General features: G+C 34.8%; 1 long non-coding RNA gene across 1 annotated transcript; it reads left to right on the top strand.

Annotated features, from left to right (window-relative positions):
• The first annotated feature begins 2,275 nt into the window (after positions 1–2,275).
• Positions 2,276–4,106, top strand: LOC149150892 (uncharacterized). Its single transcript, XR_016263703.1, has 3 exons — positions 2,276–2,879; positions 3,822–3,904; positions 4,015–4,106. It is a non-coding gene; the product is annotated as an uncharacterized LOC149150892 (long non-coding RNA).
• Positions 4,107–5,340: the final 1,234 nt, after the last annotated feature.

Below are 5,340 nucleotides of genomic sequence, written 5' to 3'. Positions count from 1 at the left end.
AAGGGAGTGAAGCTTCAGGGCTTCACAGATGCAGATTGGGCAGGGAGTCCATCAGACTGGAAGAGCACTTCTGGAGGAATTTTTAACCTTGGCTCAGCTGCAGTTTCTTGGTATAGCAAAAAATAGAGGTCAGTTGCACTTAGCTCAACAGAGGCTGAATACATGGCAGCCAGTCAGAGAGCATGTGAGGCCATTTGGATGCGGAAAATTATAGTTGGATTGTTTGGTCAGAGGATGGATCCAACTGTGATCTATTGTGATAATCAAAGTTGTATCAAACTCTCTGAGAATCCATTATTTCATGACAGATCCAAACACATAGATATCCGATATCATCATCTTCGAGACTGTGTGGTGAAGAGGATCATGTCGTTGTTGTATGTTTCGACCGAGGAACATGATGCAAATATTTTGACTAACGCATTGTCAAAATGCAAGTTCGAGTTCCACAGAGACAGGATTGGGGTGACAGATAATCCCTTTCTTGTTGAGAGGGAGTGTTGAAAATAGCAACAGGAAATGATAATATAGAAGTTCTAAAACTAACATTGCTATAAATAGCATTTCGGGTACATTCCAATTTTAGTTAGTCCCTGAACTAAAATTGAGAATAAAAATTCGAATTTAATCTTAGTAGCTATTTGAAAAATAATTAATTAATTCATCTTGAGTTAATTAGTTGGAAAAAATCGAACTTGAAGTCTATGTGAAGACATGCAACAATTTCCCCTTTGATTGAGGAAGTTATCCCTTGTTTAAGGAGATCAGGATGAGTTGTACTTTGAGATGTAATTAGTTAGCTCAGTTAATTGAGTTAGGTTCAGTTAGATTAGTTCCAAAAGTTTGTGGAACTGATTGTGAGTTCAGTTAGTTAATGCATGCATGCATGTAACTACTGCACTTCAAATAACTGAATATTCTCTCATAAACAACTCATGCACGTTAGTTCAGTCAGAGACCCAGTTGAGATCAGATGATGGGACAGTGTACTATCAGTTGCAGGAATATTCCATTGAGGATATGTCTTGCATGCAGAAAGAATTAATTCCTTGGAGATTGCACAGTTACTTCTGAGTTTGGTGAGTTGTGTGAGAGAAAAATTCACACAGGTGGCAGCTAGAGGACCTAGGAGAAACTGTGCAAGGAAATAGGAGGCTTGCAGGACTGAGGGAAGCCATATGTTATGTCTATTCAATCTATGAGCAGCATTGAGGGATTGTACTGAGAGTTGGATAGCTTGTGAGCTAAGGCTTTGTGTAATCTAGACATATTTCCACTTGTATGATAATACAGGTAGCGGGGTTTTTAGCTGAGGCTTTCCCCAGAGTATTCTTTTGTGTTCATGTGTGATTGATTTCTCATTCCCTATTATGTGTGTTGTATTTGATCTTGCTCAAAATCGATTAAGCTTCTGCAAGATTGTTTGTAGAGGTAGATCAAGTATTTTGCTTTAGCATATTGCATTATCTGGAGATCTACAATGGGAAATTCTTCATTGTCCATGCACATGGAACTCAAGGTACTCAATTCTAGCCACCTATCTCGCCAAGCATTAAGACATTGTTGATTCCACCGAAGGGAGGCAAGATGAGAAAGTTAATCCCACTGGGATTGTTGAGTTTCCTCCATGAGGCTGAAGGACTCCACCTACTACTCTTACATTTTCCTTCCCATTTCCACTATCATGGTCATCATTCAATTCTAGTCTGTGAACTTCAAGTTACCTTTGAAAATTGATAAGTGCAACAAAACATCAAAACATCAGGGTTATAATTTCCATAATTTGTGATAGAGTAATTTTCCCCTTATTTTGTAAATGATTTATTTTTTAAATGCATTCCTGTACAATAAAATTATTATACTTTAAGGATTGTTAAAATTTTAAAGAGATTATACAAAATGATTAGAAGTTTTAGTATTTTCATTAAAATATTACCAAACATTTTATAGGTTTCATATTAGGTTTCTATATTTAGTTATAAATTTTCATGCCCAAAATTTTAGGGTCACATTGTAAATGTCCATCCTTTCATGAGGAATAGTGACTAATGCTGCAACATTAATAATATCATATATATTTTTTAAATGACCTCATCTCATAGAACAAGAAAAGAGGTTATGCTAAAGTGACCTCTTTGTATTGCTAACATGAGAAGAGTATTTCTGTGTGTCTCTCTATTTTCTTCAGCTTAATTTACTTTCCACTAAGACAATGAATCTCAGGGAATTGAAGTGTGCAAAAATAGCATTCATTAACATGGGGTTGTGACATTTCTGTTTTTAACTGTGAAGGAATTCATCCTGGTCATTTGTTGTCCTTAACATAAATATTTAAGGTAGTGAGTGTCTACATTGTTTGACATGCATACCCATACTGTATTTGGTATTTCTTCCTTGAAATAGAATGGAGATGTTCAATACACTGTTCTTTAATGTAACATTTATACCTTTTATTTATTATATATAATTTTGATATATTCTTATTGGTATCTCCATGCATCTTACAAACTGGTGAAAAATGTGCCATACAGGGATGATTTTACTGATGTGTGTTTTCTTGATACTGATAATTGATTGCAGATGTGCACACTATCACCAGAGATGCCAAATAAGGGCTCCATGTTGTAATGAAATCTTTGACTGTAGGCATTGTCATAATGAGGCCAAAGTATGCTTCTTTTTCTTTACTTCATTCGTAGCTATTTCAAGTTCAACGGTTGTGTTTGGTTTATATACTTGTTAAAATAGAACTAGAAAATTACGTCTCTTCTAATTTCATTTGTGAGGGTATAGTATGGACTGATCTCATATCTGAACATAATTCAATGGATGTCCATCCACTTGACAGACATGATGTACCGCGCCATGAAGTTCGAAAGGTAACGTTCTATCTTGTTTTCCAGTTAGATGTTATTCATTATGATGTTTGTCTTAATGCTCCAAACAATATCTATTCTTTGTAATTAGTAAAATATTTTCTGAAGGTATATTTGAAAGATGTTAAGATTTAACTTTTATTCTTCTCAAAAGATAAATGGTCAATTATCTAGAAAATTTTATCTAACTCGCTGGATTTCTATATTGCTTTTGTTTATTTATAGTTATTCTCGTATGTTTGTAGTATATTTCTCTTGTTATTTATAGTTATTCTTGTATGTATGCAGGTTACCTGTTCACATTGTAGAACTGAGCAACATGTAAGAGCTGAGCCTTTAATTTCAATAATGTGCATAAAATTTAGAGGTAAACACTATAATGCTTCTTGAGTTATTTTAAAAATGATTATGCACTTTCATTTTGCAGGTTCAGCAAACCTCCGTTACTTGTGGTGTGTGTATGGGAAAGTACTTCTGTGAAAGTTGCAATTTCTTTGATGAAGAGGTACGTTTTTAATGCATTTTCGGGTTTAATAGTTCTGGTTCAGTAAAACAAAGAGTTTCATTCTTACAAAATGATAAAAAGATGGTTTGGATGTATACGCTTTCGGTTCTAATTATACTTGCCACTTTGGTTTTCTAGGACTCAAAACGGCAATACCACTATGACGGATGTGGAATTTGTAGGTATGCTATTCTCTTTTCCCTTTGATGTTTCTCACTCTCTTGTAAAGTAATATTTCATGGTATTGTGAAATGTATTAGATGTATTTCTTGCCTTTGACTTTAGCTACTTGTGTTGGTTTTCAGAACTGGCGGCAATGATAATTTCTTCCACTGTTATAAATGTGTTATGTTCTTTATGACTTCTTAAATTATCATCGCTTCTTCCCTTGTTTCATTGTAGTGCAAGAATTATTTATTTGCTCATGTACCTTTTTCTAGGATGTTGCTACTCTATCCGCTTGAAGGATTGCCACCCTTGTGTGGAGAAAGCAATGCACCACAACTGCCCTGTGTGTTTTGAGGTAGGTCACACTTATTTGCATAGTGTAGTAATTGTAGTTTTCTTTTTATAGCATAATTTAGACTGAATTTATTTAGATATCTAAACCCTCGTCTCTTGACTCCTCTGCAGTATTTATTTGACTCTACAAAGCTTATCAGCGTATTGCCTTGTGGTCACACTATTCACATGCATTGTTTGAAAGAGATGCACAAGCATCTTCAGTAAGTTTCATATGTGGCCTGTTTTGTGCCCTGGCTCGCAACCTCTTGTTATGACTTCTAATTGAATGGGTCGACTCGAGCTAATTGTAGCTTCTTTCTGTGAATAATGAGTAATTGTGTGCTACTATAATCCAGTAGAAGTCGTGGGGTAGCCTCTTTGTGTCCATGACCCAACAATAAATTTATGTTGGCACCCTTTAATGCAGTCGGTTTTATTTCAAATTTCTCTGTAACAGCGAGGTCTATAGAATGGAACTTGTGTCAAAACAAAGTTGTCCTGGCTATCAACTACCTTTCTTTATGATTTAGTTCTTTCATTATACTAAGTATAGTTCTCTATTGAAGGAGGGGAAACTTTGGGAATTCTCCTTAATTAAAGGAGGAGAAACTTTGGGCATTCTCCTTAATTGGTAAAAAAAAATGGAGTGGATTCTCTCTGTTGCTAACATTGGAAACCTATAGTTGGTGCATGTGTTCTTTATGTGGAACTAATTTCAATTCTTAACTTTATCTTCTTTAGAGCTGAAAAACTATTACAAATTATGTGGGGCTATGGTATCCCACATATTTGTTCTATTTATCCCAAATTTTGGCCATAAGCAAACCTATCTCATCTCATAGAACAAGAAAAGAGGTTGTGCCAAAGTGACCTCTTTGTATTGCTAACATGAGAAGAGTATTTCTGTGTGTCTCTCTATTTTCTTCAGCTTAATTTACTTTCTACTAAGACAATGAATCTCAGGGAATTGAAGTGTGCAAAAATAGCATTCATTAACGTGGGGCTATGACATTTCTGTTTTTAACTGTGAAGGAATTCATCCTGGTCATTTGTTGTCCTTAACATAAATATTTAAGGTAGTGAGTGTTTACATTGTTTGAAATGCATTCCCATACTATATTTGGTATTTCTTCTTTGAAATAGAATGGAGATGTTCAATACACTGTTCTTTAATGTAACATTTATACCTTTTATTTATTATATATAATTTTGATATATTCTTATTGGTATCTCCATGCATCTTACAAAGTGGTGAAAAATGTGCCATACAAGGATGATTTTACTGATGTGTGTTTTCTTGATATTGATAATTGATGGCAGATGTTCACACTACCGCCAGAGATGCCAAATAAGGGCTCCATGTTGTAATGAAGTCTTTGACTGTAGGCATTGTCATAATGAGGCCAAAGTATGTTTCTTTTTCTTTACTTCATTCGTAGCTATGTCAAGTTCAAC

Source organism: Pinus tabuliformis, chromosome 9 (genome assembly GCF_031772625.1).
Source record: "Pinus tabuliformis cultivar Carrire ecotype Pingquan chromosome 9, CPIR1, whole genome shotgun sequence".
NCBI classification, from domain to species: domain Eukaryota; kingdom Viridiplantae; phylum Streptophyta; class Pinopsida; order Pinales; family Pinaceae; genus Pinus; species Pinus tabuliformis.
This window is presented reverse-complemented; position numbering and strand designations above follow the sequence as displayed.